At 46.3% G+C, this 17,216-nt stretch overlaps 1 pseudogene across 1 annotated transcript in view; it reads left to right on the top strand.

The window, feature by feature from the left end:
• Window positions 1-17,216, top strand: part of LOC149337667 (complement C3-like) — a 166,087-nt pseudogene that overhangs the window by 122,484 nt on the left and 26,387 nt on the right. The window contains exons 27-35 of the transcript XR_016284417.1: window positions 455-623; window positions 2,910-3,076; window positions 3,840-3,998; window positions 6,322-6,432; window positions 7,852-7,957; window positions 8,046-8,081; window positions 9,200-9,278; window positions 11,593-11,680; window positions 12,107-12,178. The product of XR_016284417.1 is annotated as a complement C3-like (transcript). The remainder of the gene's footprint in view (window positions 1-454; window positions 624-2,909; window positions 3,077-3,839; window positions 3,999-6,321; window positions 6,433-7,851; window positions 7,958-8,045; window positions 8,082-9,199; window positions 9,279-11,592; window positions 11,681-12,106; window positions 12,179-17,216) is intronic.

Here is a 17,216-nt window from a genome sequence, read left to right as displayed (position 1 = left end):
TGACTGACAAAGGGAGGTTATGGCTGAGAACTGGTGTGCCAGAGAGGTGAGAGTAACGTTAAAAAGTAACGGGGAAAGTATCGCTCATTGTGGCGTTCCTCTGCTAACCAGCTTGTGAGCGCAGGGGGTGGGGGTTGAGGAACAGAACCGCGATGAAATTTTGCAGTGCGGATAGTAAGAAAGTCTGGCACATATAAGAGCGTCCTTTCGCCAACTGTCTGCCTGCAGGATGGCCACATGGCGCACATCATAAAAACATTAGTGAGACCTAACATCACGATGGCTTTGGTAAGGTAAGGGATATTGGTATCTAGAATATCTTCTTTTATTTGGAGCACTACATCCTAAGTGGAGAGTTTCGCTTGGAAGCCTCACATTGAGTCTGGGAATAGGCTATTCTGCTCCATGTACGTGGTGTGTGAAGGAATACATGATCCATTCGGCTTATTTGCAGGCGCTAGCGCAGCCTTTCCGTCCCGGAAGTGCTTACACGAACGTGGCCAACTTGGCAAGAATCAACCCTCATGGCGCAGCGCTTATGACATACACATACTTGAAGATAGTGCATCAATATGCTCACAACATAACATCGATGCTCAAGCAGAAGCTCGTCTATGACCCAGGTGAGACGTCGATGTGCTTTCTTTAACAAGGTGAAAAGTTGGGCTGTTTGGTGCCTGATATTGTGGCTTTCTTTTGCCTTCGTAAGGAATCTGAAAAGGAAGCGCGGTCTTGTTTTGGCGCCGTTCAGGCATTTTAGGTAAACTTTTAGTGCGAAAGCAGTTGTGCGCTCACCAACACCGACCAAGAATTTTGTCACCGTACGTACAATTCTCAGCAACCCGGATTACTACCCGGGCTTAGCCGCGCCGTTCGAGAAGGAGGTCGGGAAGGGCAGCATGGGTCGTGCAATCCCTACCGGTGGCTGTGATGTAAACAGCCACCTATCAGTGCAATGGCGCATCTCTTATGCGCCACTGCGCTTGTAGTTTTATGAGGACTCACCGCCATCTATGAATGGGAAGAAGCGAAAGACCAATTCTGCGTATATGGGCATTAGCCCACTAAAGGTATCTTTTCACACCCTTAAGGCGGATCTTAAGTCTCCCCTCCAATTGAGAAATGAACACCTGCTTTAGCAGGTCTACCCGGTTTAGCTACGTTAAACCACCAGCAATTTGCTTATGTTTTCCGTTTTGTCCTTATCAGTTCAACTAAGTTTGGAGTCCGTGTGGCGTTTCATGTTTTATTCTCTTGCAAACTGATTTTACAGTCTGGTATTTTCGGGGCCTGCGCTCATGCGAGATATACGGGCAACGTTGCCCGTGCGACGTCAGAACTGTTAAGTGCACATTGTTAGCGACTGCCCGTTTGCTTCACAAATTTTTCAAGCTTTAATTAATCAGCTCAACAAATGTAGTCGCCGTTCCCTGTTTCAGCATTCAATATCCGTGCCGGTGTTTCTTTCTTGAAATGTTTCTGCCGTCATCGCACCGTCAAGAAAAGTACAAAAATTGTTTTTCGAAGGAAATGGCGCAGCAAGTCTCTCAATTCTAGGTGGATGCTTTAACCGCGCTGTGAGAGAAGGGATAAAGGAGGAAGTGAAAGAAGAAAGGAAGAAAAAGGTGCCGTAGTGAATGGCTCCGGAATGATTTCGACCCCCTGCGGATCTTTATCGTGCACTTACATCGCACAGCACACGGGCACCTCTTGCGTTCTGCCTCCATCGAAACGCGGCCGCCGCAGACGGGTTCGAGCATGGGTTACTCTGTCTCGATAGACAGATATTAGTGTGGGCTTAAAAATAAATAAGAAAAAAGTGCCCTGCCCGCACTGTCTCGATAGACAAACAGCTGAACACTGATAGCTGAACCAGCGCGGCGGGTAAGGAGAGTGCATCCCATGGCACCAAAATCTGTTTCGATTTCGGCTCGCCGTTTTTGCTGCTTGCTTCTCGATGCTACTTCGCCCTTTGTTCGTATACGTGATTTATGTGTCCTTTGTTCTCTTTTTGGTATTCCCCTTTTTAGTAGGCTGCTATCTTTGTAGTTATACGCCATCCACGTCTTTGCGATATGTCCCGCCTTCGTCCCTAGAAAAGTATAATGATGCTAAGATAACAGCGATTAAAAGATTAAAGAGATGCACACATAGAGGCAAAGTTTATATTTTTCTATATGCGCACACACAATGCCATCAGGTACATTTATTTGATGAGGTGCTGAATGTCAAGCTTACGGAGTTGGACCAGTTTCATGATCTGAGGCAAAACATTGCTAAAAATCCCGTCAGGTCCTGTCATTAGTCCACTTTTCTAGTAGCAATGCAAAGGTTGCCTGGGCGAAATATTTGTGTCGTCTCTGGTTGCTTTGACTACCCTCAAGTAAGGCTTATTAGGTGGAGAAAAACTGACAGCCTTTTGACTCAAGATAGTCAGGCTATTATATGATACCTTGCACAGCTGTTATTTCCTAGTTGCTTTTTTTCCAAGTCGAGCCACGGCAGCGAGGGTAATCGCGTATTCAAAACTCAAGAAATTGATATGGCTAATGCTAACGGCTGGCTACAAATCTCTTGCTGGAATCAGGTGCCTGGTAGTAATTTGCTAAAGAGGTAGCCATTACAACTTCGATAATCCCTTTACTAGTTGACATAATTCGGCTTTTTTGACGTCCGCGAACACTTCCACAATTATGCCGTAGAAAGGTTCTGTTTACATCAAAACCCCTTTAAAAAAATCATTAGCGGCCGACTTGCCTGATACACCTGGTATAGGTCTTAGCATTTCGCTTAATATAGAGGTTTTAGGTCAGGGGAACGGTTGCTGTTACAGTCTGTTTGGAACTCCAGTGTGCAATGCCTTTGCGGTGACAAAGCTTATTTTGCGTTCCTTCTCTTCCCTTTTGCAGCGCATGACACACGAAGCACGGGAAATGATTCGAGCCCCTTGGTTGTCGAAAGCACGGCCTATGTTCTGCTGGTTCTACTAGCCTTCAATGACACCGACACTGAGACGATCCAAACGTTGGCAAACTGGCTAGAGTTGCACCGCTCCTCATTTGATACTCCCACGCACGTGAGTCACCACACGTTGTTTCGAGAGGTATAGGTATTAGCACTTTATAAGTGGCTGTAGTCACGGGCTCGACGGAGGATTTCTTTAATTTCCTTTAGACTTCTGTAGAGTTAAGCCTATTTCAGAGAGTTTCCAAGCATGAATGAAGTGGCTACGCAGTTAAGAAGCAGGAAAAAAGCGCTAACTGCAAGCTGTGGCCACTAAGCTGAGTCGCATCGCAAGAGGTTCTCCTTATGCAAGATGGCTTTGAATTGAGAAAAAAGCCCATAAAATAAAATTACAGCTGTTAAAAATCTTTGAAATACTTTTCGTCAGACCGCATGCTACGACCAAATTGTGCATTAAAAAAGGGTATCGTTTCCTACAAATTATGCAATAGCAGAGGCAGGAAAACAAAGATGCTTGTGAGCGGTGTGCTCTTCTGGAAGCATGGTCGGAAAACAGCCATCTTTTTGCCCTTGTCCTTATCCTGTAGGCCTTCCCGATGCCTGCTATGCCTAAAACTCTAATGAATTAAGCGGTATTGTTAAAGTGATAGTTTTCCTAGCAGATAAATCTGATAGCCCACTGTGATTCAAGTCACTTTGTTGAGATTTAAGATAAAATATTCATATTTTGGTTATGTTCCAATTGGACAATTTCTTATTTCACTGAAATCGACTCAACGGCTTAAAGGTCATCCGTTCAGCTTCGTGTCTGCCCTTAATCAAGACAACACGGAGGTAGCAGGCAGGCAGACTGACTCCAGTTATATTCTTTCCAGCACTCTGTGGTAGCCCTCGAGGCGTTGACAGAGTTTGCGCTCAAGTATCAGCAGTCTGACATGGACCTCACGTGCAACGTGACTCACAGTGGTAAGCGCAGCTTCCAGAAAAGCATCCGGATCAAGCGGGACAACGCAGCGGTTCTGCAGCAGCTCGACGTGAGTGTCCGCACAGCTCATGCGGGTACTGCATGCAGAGCTGTTCGGTGGTGCGTGAGCTATGGCCAAATGTCATCGGGGCCGAATTTCAACGCTAGGTGGAACACTGGGACACCTTCTCCCATACTCATGCGCCACTACACCGCAATGGCCAGCGCTGAGACGGCAACAGCAATAGTCCATAAGGAGTCTGCACTACGGCAGAAAAGGCATGAGCAGCCGAGACCGCCTCTTCGCTTCTGACAAGGCTCTGTGGTTTTAGCGTAATAAGGCGTTACTCAGGTCGTAGCCAAGCGTTATCTGCTGGTGCTATGTCCAAATTTACATCCCCCCTACGAGAGGTCGCCCAGGAGTTTATTTAGATGGCAGTAAAGCTCAGTACACGGAAGAAATTAAACATACTTATGTAGCCATGACAACATGTCCTGTGATAGGTGATAGACAGGCTAGCGAATATACGAAGCGGTTTATTGGAAGAACTTCAACCCGCAAACTTGAAAGCAATCGGCCGCGGCGGTGGCCTCAACTGCACTTGGCGGACGTCAGGTTAAGAATGCCCATCGACCTCGAGCGCGTTCAGTTTTAAGTGGCCGAGACTCTCCGGGTTAAATAAAGCGCCTTAAACACGATCAAATACCTAGGACATCCCAGACGCTACAGCGCGCGGCCTCACCATGAAGTCATTTAAGGATGTCATATTGGGTGGCATTTCAAGTCGATTGGCACAGTCTTGTTCTGATCGCGCACCTCGCCTAATACGACGAAAGTATGCGCAGCACGTGGCGGTGGCTTATTAAGGCCAAAGCCTGTAATGGCTCATACTGTCGTCCGTTAGCAAAGCATGTAACACGCGTTTAACTAAAAAAATAAAAAAGATAGAAGAAAAGCAATGGCTGCTGCAGATAGAGGAGGAAAAAAATCAACCCAGGAGCCAAGTTTGATGACTGTAGATTAATTATTTAATTAATTATAGGCAAAATTGTCGAAATTACGTCGAAATAACGCGGACGTCGATATAGCTACAGTTACGGTGTGACGTCACATTCACGGGAAGTCGTAACGGCATAGTAAAAAGTGTCACAGAATGGTGGGAAAACCGTCGGATTTGTGTCGAATTAGATGGAAAAATGTATAATGAAGCGTAATTAACACTTATGATTCCCGGAAGAAGTATAATTTGGGTGTCGATGTAGCCACGGGAATGGTGTGACGTCACATCCACCGGAAGTCGTCACGGCATAGTTTCGTCGGCTTTCGCTTCTCAACACTTCAGTTGCGAAAGCGTCCTCGCAATTTTTTGATGGGGTGGCAACATGATCTCTAACGCATTCCGAGGATGAACACGACCAATGTTAGAATGCGTTTTCCGGCAATCCTCTCCTTAACTGCTAGGGCTGTAAAATTCAAACCAGTCCTCAGAATGGCAAAATAGTAAGTAGGCAGAATGGCTAGATCAACATGTGTGCAGCAGCCATCTCACTGCAGTAATCAACTGTGAATCTTATCAGTGCCTATTCGGACGCTCTGTCACGTGTGCAAAACCCGGTAGCAAATCAAGTTTTAGTTGCGGTAAAATTCGGGGTACAATTCAGCTCCAGTTTATGGATATGACACATTAGCGTCAATGTCTCCCTTCAGTGGCCTGGGGTCCAATTTTCGTATCGCTTCGCAGACACGCACACTGTTTGTGAATTTTTATATATATACATTTTAATTTTACAATTCAATAAATTTTTGTTCTGCCCAAGACACACAAGGCCTTCGTTTTGTCGTAGTTCACATAACGCGCCTTGATGGCTTACGAATAGCTTTTTCGTACTCGCGACCCAAGGGTCCCGGGTTCGATTCTCATCTCATAGCAATCTTCTTTTCATCGCAATTATTTTGCTTTACATTCTTACACATAATGACGCTTTAGTCATGCTGTGACCTTATAACCACAATTCATTTCACATTTTGAGCGATTTCAATATCATGTGACGTGACGCCCCAATGGACCAATGAGGAATTGTCTCAAACAGCTCGCACTCGTCTCGTGGTCGTTCTTTGGTGTAAAGTCATGCTCCTCATTATTTGGTCCAGAGCCTGTGACGTCACATCCGCAGGACGTGCGCTCTAACGCTATCGCGCAAATGAATACGTTGTTACGACACAGTATGAGCCATGGAAAGGTCTACTTTCTCCCGAGGGAAACTTTTCCGCTCTGTTGAGGTAACAGGCAGTTAGGGCGTTGAATCATCACTGGGGAAGACGCTCAAGGCTGTACATTGCCGAGCAATTCCAAATCCCATCAAGCTATGACACCTTTGCCTGTATTGTGCAGGTTCACGACGTGACGGGTAAGTTGCTCGTCACAGCGAACGGCACCGGAAGTGGACTGCTCTCGGTGAGACTCAAGTACAACGTGTTCCTCCCACCTGAGCTCGTGTGCAAGGTAAGCCGCCTGCTTAGGTCACGAAAAGCTTTTATAGGCACTCTTCATTTTCTTAGTGAAAATAAATTTTTCCCTGTTAAATCATTACTACTGTCACCAGTGCTAGGTTGCTGAAAAAAAGCCAGACGAAAGTGCGCCACATCACGTGAAACGCTTTCATTGTTTGACCGTAGAGACCAAGTAGAAAAACACAACAATAAATATTTCCCGAAGAGCCATTCCTGCAGTATTTTGGTGTCCTCGATTTTGAAAACAGTGCTTTTATAGCGAGCCCTGTTTCTGTAGTCAGGCGGTGCTCTGTTGGCACGACAGATGACGCTATCTTCATGACAGCCGCCACGCTGGAATACCAGAGGGCTGTCGCTACGCCAGGACTGACTAATTTTGTTGTGCGCTTGCACAACAGCCCGCAATCACGAATTTTGTCGGGGTCGGTCCAAAGCTGCGCCGTGACCTTGAGGTGCGAGAGGTGAGCAGGCGGCGACGTGCTCGTCACGCGGCCAAGCTAATGGGGAGGCGGCGTGGTCGCACTGCTGCAGCCAATGAGAGAGCGGCTGTATCAAAATCACAGCTGCGGCCGCGTTCCGCAGATAATATGGGATTCTCGCTGGCGACTCTGCACGGATCGGCCGTGTGTCGCTCGCACTCCCTCAAGCAGTACTAGCGCACCTACTTCGCATTTGATTAACAGTGCAAATCGACGGTCGTTCTTTTAAGGCGAAAGCCTTTAATGCCTCATCGATGTCGACAGAAGGTTGTGGACAGAAGGTTGTCAGCAGAGGTGTCACGCGTTTCGGTTGGTCGAAATGGTTATGACGTCAGAGCGCGCGGAATCGAAGTAATGAGGTCACCCACTCATGTCTGACACCCCCTTTTGGAGCAGACGACAACTAATAAAATAGTTGTCGTCCGCTCCGAGAGGGGGCGGATGGCGTCCGTGGGTGACCACATTACATCCCTCATTCCTGGGTACAGAGCCATGGATACTACCGAACTCCTCGAAGCAGAGAGAGAGTCGTGCTTAAGAAGCAGTCAAAGTCGGCAGTGAAAGTGCGTAGTTGTAATGAGTAGTCAAAGTGTGTAGTCAAATAAAGCATTAGTACAGCATGAACAGTCTCGCAGGCAATGCCAAATTGTGCACCAGGAAAGACTTTCGCCTTGCAGCACTTTAGAAAGCCAAATTGCCCCCTGAATTTTTTTTTCATTTTTTTTACCGATTCTTGTCACTTTGACTGGGAAGCAATTGGTTTTTCGCAGTTACTCACTGTTGGAGTAAGATGTACGCTAGACAAGCATCACGTGATACACAGCTGGGTCATAACAAACATCGGTCGTGGCTTCGGAAATAACCGCCGCCTCATATGTTTTAAGTACTAACGGAGGTTATGATTTTCATTCATTTTCTGCCGTTTTTTTTAGTTCAACATTTCAGTTCGAGCTGGCATTCATACCCCGGTGAAGAAGAGCGCTGATCTTTCAGTTTTCCCGGAGGAGCTTCTGTTCGAGCTACTGGGAGAAAACAGGGGTGAGCACACACCACTAGTACGGCGCTCCCAGTGAACAAATGAGTACGCTATTACCTCTAACGTTTTATCACTGCTTTTCTGCGACAGCACGCCGATCCGTCCGTACCCACCAGTCCTTACAAGGTGAGCGATAATTCCAGATTCTTTCCTAATCATTGCAGCTGAAACAGCATTAGTGAAACTGAAGTGGAGTGAATCACTTCACCTCGAATCAATCTTTTTTGCCGTAAGAAATTTTATGCACTAATTGCGGAAGACGCCACCATTAGGTTGAGCGCAGTAACGAACCGCCTAGATAACTTTCTAGCACGTCAAAGCGTTCGAAAATGCATTATAATTAAGCCAATGCCTTTAGGAGTCACATATAATACAGGCCTACCCTTGAGGTAAAGGGAAAAATACAAAAAAAAGACTGAAGAAAGAGCCATTCAACCAACATCTCAGGAGCTGAAGGATGTTCTTACTCGTGTCTTATGGCTCATCACTATTTGGGCCTTTCAAAGACTATCTGGGCTGCGGAGGTTCAATAAAACTGTCTTATAACGAGTTGCAAATAAACGCCCTTCTGGTTTCCCCCCCTCCCCTTGTCAAATAGCCTCAGTGGTTAACGCTTAACACACCGCAGTTTTGACCATCAGTCAAGGTATCATCGGTCTTGTATTCTGAAGTCTGCTCAGCAGCACGGAGTATCTTGCAAAAAGAGATATCGGAAGTTCATGCCTCGCGGCATCCCTATTCTGTTCGTCACGTAAACTTACTCTGTACTTAATGACCTGCAGCTTTTAGACGCTGGTGATGTAAAATTGAACATATAAAAAACACTGTCTGAAATTTAAAGCAGACCGCCTTATGCCGGGAGGCTGCCACTAATACCGTCTAGAATCGCATTAGTAGCGTTTTGCAGGTTCTCTAAATTAACACAACCTTCCCGTAGATTTGATTCGTTTATTTATTTTCTGCCTCTACCACGTGAAGAATGGATTTAATGACGGTAACCGCGATCAACACAAGCAGCAGTCAGGGCGCAGCAGGACAGAACAGCAAGCCGGAAGCAAGCAGCTGCAACACGAGACTCGCGCCGTGGACACCAGCGATGGCGACGGAGCGCAGCATGGTCCTCATCTTCTTGTTACAATTCATTCATTCATTCATTCATTCATTCATTCATTCATTCATTCATTCATTCATCTAACATTAGCATGTGTAGCATTTCCCCATTGTTGTTTTTTTTGCACTGACAGGAAACACTGCTACTACGTCCTCGCAAAGTGGCTCGTCACAGAAGAGCAAGCTCATTTACGACGTCGAAGTGTGTGCACAGTAAGACTCGCCATGCGTTTATTTTGTTAACATCTCATGTCGGTTTTTCTCTTGCCTTCTCAAGACTGTACACTTTACAGTGCGCCTTTATTTTGTTGTGAAGACCAGCAAAAAACAGACAAAGGACCAACGAAAGAGAAGACACAGGCGCTCGCCCTTCTGTTTCACAGGTCTTCTCTTTCGTTGCTCCTTTGTCTATTTTGCGCTGCCCTGCTGAAAAAAGTTCTATGATGCAATAACCTCATAGATCATTCATCATAGAGTATCATACAATCTGTATGACATATCATACAATGTGTATGACATATCATAAAATCTGTATGTTATATCATACAATTCGTATGATATGTCATTCAGATTGTATGATATTCTATGATGAATGATCTATGAGGTTATTGCATCATAGAACTTTTTTTCAGCAGGGTGGTCTTCAAGGTGAAGTACTTCCAGTCACCCAAAGCAGCCAATGTTGCTTGAAGACCAGCAAAAAACAGACAAAGGACCAACGAAAGATTATAGGACACAGGCGCTCGCCCTTCTGTTTCACGGGTCTTCTCTTTCGTTGCTCCTTTGTCTATTTTGCGCTGGTCTTCAAGGTGAAGTACTTCCATTCACTCAATGCAGCCAATGTTGCTGTGAAGACCAGCAAAAAACAGACAAATGACCAACGAAAGAGAAGACGACACAGGCGCTCGCCCTTCTGTTTCACGGGTCTTCTCTTTCGTTGCTGCTTTGTCTATTTTGCGCTGGTCTTCAAGGTGAAGTACTTCCAGGGACCCAATGCAGCCAATGTTGCTCTGAAGACCAGCAAAAAACAGACAAAGAACCAACGAAAGAAAAGACGACACAGGCGCTCGCCCTTCTGTTTCACAGGTCTTCTCTTTGTTTGCTCCTTTGTCTATTTTGCGCTGGTCTTCAAGGTGAAGTACTTCCAGTTACCCAATGCAGCCAATGTTGCTGTGAAGACCAGCAAAAAACAGACAAAGGACCAACGAAAGAGAAGACGACACAGGCGCTCGCCCTTCTGTTTCAGGGGTCTTCTCTTTCGTTGCTCCTTTGTCTATTTTGCACTGGTTTTCAAGGTGAAGTACTTCCAGTCACCCAATGCAGACAATGTTGCTGTGAAGACCAGCAAAAAACAAAGGACCAACGAAAGAGAAGACGACACAGGTGCTCGCCCTTCTGTTTCACGGGTCTTCTCTCTCGTTGCTCCTTTGTCTATTTTGCGCTGGTCTTCAAGGTGAACTACTTCCAGTCACCCAATGCAGCCTACTGTTAAATTAGAGTTCAGCTTAAGTTAAGGAAAATGCCGGGAGCTATGGAGAGAAAAATGATAGGCAGAACGTTAAGAGATTGCAAGTGGGCCGAATGGGAATGAACAAATGACGGTTAATGACACCCTAGTCGAAATCAAGAGGAAGAAATCGGGCAGGGCGTGTCATGCAAAGGCAAGATAACCGCTGGTCATCAAGGGTAATGGAGTGGATTCCAGGAAACGGCCAGCGTGGCAGGGGGCGGCTGAAATTTAGGTGGGCAGATGAGATTAGGAAGTTTACGGGTATACAGTGGCCACAACTGGCAAAGGGCAGGGTTAATTGGAGAGAGATGGGAGAGACCTTTGCCCTGCAGTAGACGTAGCCAGGCTGATGATGATTATGATGATGATAAACCTTTCAAATCTCGCTCCTGGTGAGTTACTGCTATCTTTTCCACCAACCCACATTTGCCCACACGCCATCGGCGTCGCCGCGTTCTTGAATGGAAGGTAACCCAAGCGCTGTTGTATTAAAATATATAAATTCCGGATGAAGACACTTGCAAGGTTATACATGGCGAAAATATCAAAGCTGTTCCACACCAGGAGTGGCCATACTCAATTCTTAACTGGTTGTTTGGTTTTGGTTTATAGGGGGTTTAATGTCCCAAAGCGGCTCAGGCTATGAGAGGCGGCGTGGTGAAGGGCTCCGGAAATTTCGACCACTAGGGGTTCGTTAACGTGCACTGACATCGCACAGCACAAGGGCCTCTATAATTTTGTCTTCATCGAAATTCTACCGCCGCGGCCGGGATCGAACCCGCGTCGTTCGGGTCAGCAGCCGAGCGCCATAACCACTGATCCACCGTGGCGGCTTAGCAGGCCTGTCTCGTCCGTGGTAATAACCACTATGCTTGCGAAGCAACTGAAGAAAATGGGTGTATTAATATAATAAAGAAATGAACTCAGTCGTGCTTCGAATTTGTCAAAAGAGTATTAGGCTGTGGTAACTAGTAGCTCAATAGAAGTCATGAAGTCTGTGCAACTGTGTCTCCTCAGGTACCTCGGCGATTCAGACTCTAACATGACGGTTATAGAAGCTGGACTTTTGAGTGGATTTGTTCCCATTGAAGAGGATTTGAAAGCGGTAAGAAAGTTTCCTTCTCAAATGTAACAGAGATGCGCTACAACTGCGCATACGTTTAAGGTATTTTGTCAGGAGAAGGCGGTGTGTCGGGGCTAGATTTAGTTAGCAGCACGCTAGAGGTGCAGGCCATGGCTAATGAGGTATAACCGATATGTGCCAGCGTGCGCGCAATTCTTGATGTTCTTTTCGGTAGGCAGTGCTCTACGCACCAACGGCTTTACACTGTCGCCCTAAGGATAGTCCATGTGCTTTGGTTCAAACTGTAGAGGTCCCCGCAAGGGTAAACTAGAAATTGAGAGCCGTTTGAAGCCAAAGGAACATAGTTTGCGTCAGAGTGTAAGACTGTTTCTCAAATGGCTTGAAAGCCGCGGATTCCCCAAGTGTGCTGCGCTCACCTTTCAGTGTGGTCTGCTTTTATTTTTTCAGGCCAAAACTAAAGATCAGCTTCTGGCTAACTACGTCATCGCGGAGAAGAATGTAATGCTGTATTTTCATTGGGTAAGTGTTGCAAAGCCGAACTCGCATTACACATTCTGTAATCGTCGCAAAAAGCAGACATATACACTGGGAAGGATCACTTATTCGTTGTCATCGCAGAGCTTATACAGCCGGTGCCTGAAAGGGAGTGGCAATGAGGTTTACGCAAAGCAGAACAAAATGGTACAGGATAGATATTGCCTGCGTGCTGCTGACGGCCTGGGCCCACGCGGAGGAAAGGGGGGGGGGGAGGCTTTACTGCTAGTAAGGCGATTTCTGCCTCACTTATTGGCGTTCCAGAGAAGGACTGGAAAAGGTTTTATAATAATAATAATAATAATAATAATAATAATAATAATAATAATAATAATAATAATAATAATAATGTTTATTGCCACTTTGTAGCTAATACAATAAGTTTCAGGCCCGTCAAAGCCAACAAGAGGCTTGAGTGACTGGGCCCGGCAGTTACGGCCAGGACTACAAAAAAGGCAATAGATACAGTAACGCTTCTCGTTACACCCAAACGAGAGCAAAAAAAACAAACGAAAATTGGAAAACACAGGTTAAAAGCACAAGTATTCAGAAATTCAACTCTAAACCCAGAGTATACGTCAAAATAAAAATAAAAATAAATGAAATAACGAACATTTTAAGCATAACTTCACTCTAACAGAAGAATACCAAGATCAACACAGGGCTTTCAGATGCATCTTCAGGTCACGCATAGAAGTTACAGCAAAAATTTCATCCGGTAATTCATTAAAGATTTCAGGTACATAAGCACAGCGCCTTGCTTTTCCGTATCTAGTTACACTGCGCGGTACATAATAACGAATTGTTTTCCTTAATTTCCGTTTAGGAGTATTAATAATTAAAAAGTCTGAATTCCAAAAATGCCGCTGAACAACTGTCTGCACAAAAAGAGAATGAAATGACGGAAGACCTAGGAACTGAAAGACGTCTGTGCCGGATGGCATGTGACAATTGTACACAATGCTCTTCAACATGTTTTGAGTATACTATAAATACGGCAATGCCAGCGTGAAGGACTAATAACAATAATAATAATAATAATAATAATAATAATAATAATAATAATAATAATAATAATAATAATAATAATAATGCTTTATTTCCACCAAATCAAATACAATTTGATGCAGGAGGGGAGAAAAAAAGCGGCTATCCGCTTGACGGAGTTCTCTCCTGTTCAGACGGCAGTGACAGAAAACGAGGAACTAAATTGAACATCAAGTCATAGATGAATAAAAACATCAATATAAGCAATGTCTCTAACCGAACAGAATACGCAGAAATCAAAAGGGGGTATCAGCAACGAAAAAGGGGTATCAGCACAGTAGACGACCAGTCATCAAATAACAAAAAGGGTGGAGAGCAATTCATAAAACAGGAGTTGATGTATTAGCACTTAACCATATGAACAATCATACAACGCAGAGAGGAGATGGTGATTTCACGGAGGTTTACGCCTGCTTCAATTAACTGGTTTTGTAAAAACGGTAGTTGGTAATTAATTCTTTGACGACCGTAGCTAGTTCTTGTGAATGGTAAAACCCATTGTGGTTTGTGGCGATGCGGATATGGTGAATCGGACTGATGCAAAGGAGCCATAGAGGAAATGGTGTCCACATGGCGCTTTTGCTCAACTGTATACACGCGCAGCAGTCTGTAAGCATAGAGGTTTAATATGGTAATAATGTTGAGGTTAGTTATCAAATCCTGAGTTATGTGTCTAACGGGCAAGTCATAAACTATACGAAGGACTTTTTTCTGAAGTACTAATATCTTCTGTAAGTTAGTATGTGTTGTTGTTGCCCACACTAATGTGCAGTAGTTTAGGTGTGAACAGAACAGGGAATTATATAAGAGAAGTTTGACTGTCTGTGGTAAAATATGTGTGTGGCGTGATAGAAAACCTATAACCTTAGATGTCTTCAACATGACATGACTGACATGGTCATCCCACAGCATATTTTCGTGAAAATAAACACCAAGTGATTTGAACGATTTTACTATTTCAATTTCTTGTGATTTATGAGAGAGGGCTTTTTTTTTAATTCGAGCTGTTTCTCATCAGGCATAGTAAAAAGGAAAGAAAGTTATAAAAAGGAGTGCAAACAAGCCTCGCTTAAAAAGCGGCAAAAGTTCGTGATATAGCGATTATCTAGAGTCCACTTGGTATAGTCGTCTGCAACGTCCCATCGCAGGCCAACCTTTCTTAGGAAACGTCGTCTCACGGAAGCTGTAGCCGGGCAAGTCCACAGCAAGTGTTTTTCATCACACTGGTCGGGCGCAGCACCACAATGGGGACACTTGTCTGTCACTTCGTAACGTTTGTCACGCCACCGATGACGCACAGAAGGAGTCAGAGCCGCTCCTGCCCGAATCCTGCGCACAGATACCTCCTCCTCCCGAGTGAGACTCCGGGGGAGAGGGTACGAACACGGAGGAATTAGAGCGCGTGTTCGCTGACGCAAAGACTGTTTCTCGGAAACATGGGACAGGAACGGATCTGAGGGAAGAGGGGAAGGTGGCGAGATATCGGATGTGTCAAGGTGTGTCATTGCATCCACATGGATATTATGCGGATCCTGGGCATGCCCGCGGACCCAATGTATACGCGCAGGACAGGGGTATTTTGTGCAAAGTTGGTGAATGGATTGTGTAACTTGTAATGTGCGCCGGACAGCCTTAAGCTGCTTAAGGGCGGCAAGGGAGTCGGTGTAAATGTGTACAATATCGAAAGTAGGTACGAGTGGAAGGGAAGCAATGGCATTGTGTATGGCCTGAAGCTCCAAGGCCAGGGGGGAGCAAGTATCCGTGCTATATGTAGCGCGGGAGTTGAGATGAGGATGTGAGGGACTGTAAACTGCAGTAACTCCCTGCACTGCTGTGTGTGATGCATCGGTGTATATTATGCACCCTGAAGGAAGATGGGCGGCTGATATCGGCGTCGAAGCAGAGGGGCGATTGTCTGTGAGTTGACAGTATGACCATGGAGGAAGAGTCTGTAAACGATGAAGCTGAAGCGACATCTTGTGTGCTCTGTTTGCCTCACGCTGGTCGATAAGTTCACTCAATGTATTAAGTTGAGCGTACTCTTGCAGAATGGGTATGGGTGTGATACGCGGAAGATAAGTTATGGCGCGCATAGCCTCCCGATTGATTGATTCAAGGGAGTCCCACTGTCGGCGGGTGAGGCGATGAAATTGCGCCTGGTACACTATCCGCGGCTGAAGGATGGAGCGCACGAGCTGACGGGCAGTATCAAAACGTGCTCCGCCAGAGCGCATAGCTATGAGTCGAATCAGACCGAGAGTAGCGTGAGCCGATTTACGGGTCGCGTTTAGCCACGGTGTCCCAGTCCCAGATTTATGAAGTAGAAGACCTAGAACACGCACACTTTCAACTTGAGGAATTGGAGAATTATCTACCGTGAAGGTAAAAGGTGCTGCTTTCCGTAAGCCACTTCTGTTGCCAATGCGAATGAAACAAGATTTATTACGCGAGAGGGTCAGACCCAAAGGGGATAGTCGTGATGTTAAGGCATCCAGCGCTTGCTGAAGCGCCGACTGTTGCACAGATGCATCTGGATTACAGGACCACAAGGTTATGTCGTCGGCGTACGCAAGGACGCGCACAGAAGGAATTTTCTCTAGGGCTCGGACAAGAGGTATAAAAGTTACATTAAATAATGTGGGGGCTAGGACGGAGCCCTGGGGTACACCGTGGTTGGAGGTAAAGTGACCAAAAGGCTTCCCATGGACACTGTTATATTTTGCCGTGCTAGTAGCGTGTCCCACCAGGCATCGGATCCAGGATCACCGCCGCATTGCCGAAGGAGGAAGGAAACGTGGGCCGGAGACGGGGAGTAGGGGAAGTGAAGGAAAAACTGTATTTACATTAGTTACATAGAGCGGGACTGAGAATGGCTCTCAGTGGAAGGGGAACATCTTCGTCAACCGTAGTCTACTGGAGCTAGCAGGCTTCTCTCGGCCACACTCACGGCCGAGTTAAATATCGTTCGGTTTCCCCAGATCCCTGGCTGGGGAATAATGGTCGACGAACACTGTCCAATCGGATGGACCGAAGGGGACGTTCTTGTTATCGCCCACGGCTGGGCAGGTGCGGGTTTTTCCACTCTCTCGCAGCTGGTTGATGAGAGGAGGAGATGCCGACTCATCCAGCCCTGCGGGAAAGGAATCTCCCGAAGTCTTCCAGCAGGTGACATGAACTTGCCTCCCCGCCGAATGCCCAGAACGCGAGTCGGGGCCACAGAATTCTTCAATTATCCGCCAGCGTGACCGGCGCCGGCTCGTCGCCTTGGTGTGGTCGCTCGGACAATAACTCCGGCGCGTCCCCGGCCTTCGCCTCTATAGTGGTCACCTCCGCTCAAGGAATTTCGCTGGGGTTACTGCCGACAATGGCCCTTGAAATTCCTGCTACACTAATCCGCTGAGGCTCGCAAGGGGCATTCCAAGCAACCCACTTCCCATGGTCGTCGCGAGGTTGTCGGCCTTGGTGATTGTTCACGGTAGATGCCTGATCGGGCCCACGTGGTCCGAAGTACAGTCACAACAGCACGTCCGCCGCCCGAAGAGGTCTCGTAGTGGTTGCATCCAACGCTGCTGCGCGCAGAGACCTGGAGTTGTGTCCGTTCGGCTTTTGGTCACAGCTGGGCCCAAAGGTTCTTCTTGCTTCGTTGACAACTGTAACGGTCTCAACCAGCAAAGTCCAAAGCCCAACAAGCAGAAAGCGCCAAACCGACTTCAAGAACTGCCAAGCTGTTTTCGGTCAACAAAACCAATTTAGAGAAAATGAGCTGTAGCGTGAAATTTACGTCCTCCTCCGAAAGTTGACATGTTTGACCAAACCAGAATACACAGAGCTTGTTTAGTCAAAAGGGAGGAAAATTTTCTAAAATTTTGGGGGGGGGTGCCGTAGCACGGTTTATGTCACAGAAAGCCACCGCCCGTGAGAGCACAAAGCGAAGGAGGAGCTGCTGAACACACATACAAAACAGACAAAAATGATT

Source organism: Amblyomma mixtum, chromosome 7, assembly GCF_055824585.1.
Source record: "Amblyomma mixtum isolate Tamu chromosome 7, ASM5582458v1, whole genome shotgun sequence".
Taxonomy (NCBI): Eukaryota; Metazoa; Arthropoda; class Arachnida; order Ixodida; family Ixodidae; genus Amblyomma; species Amblyomma mixtum.
This window is presented reverse-complemented; position numbering and strand designations above follow the sequence as displayed.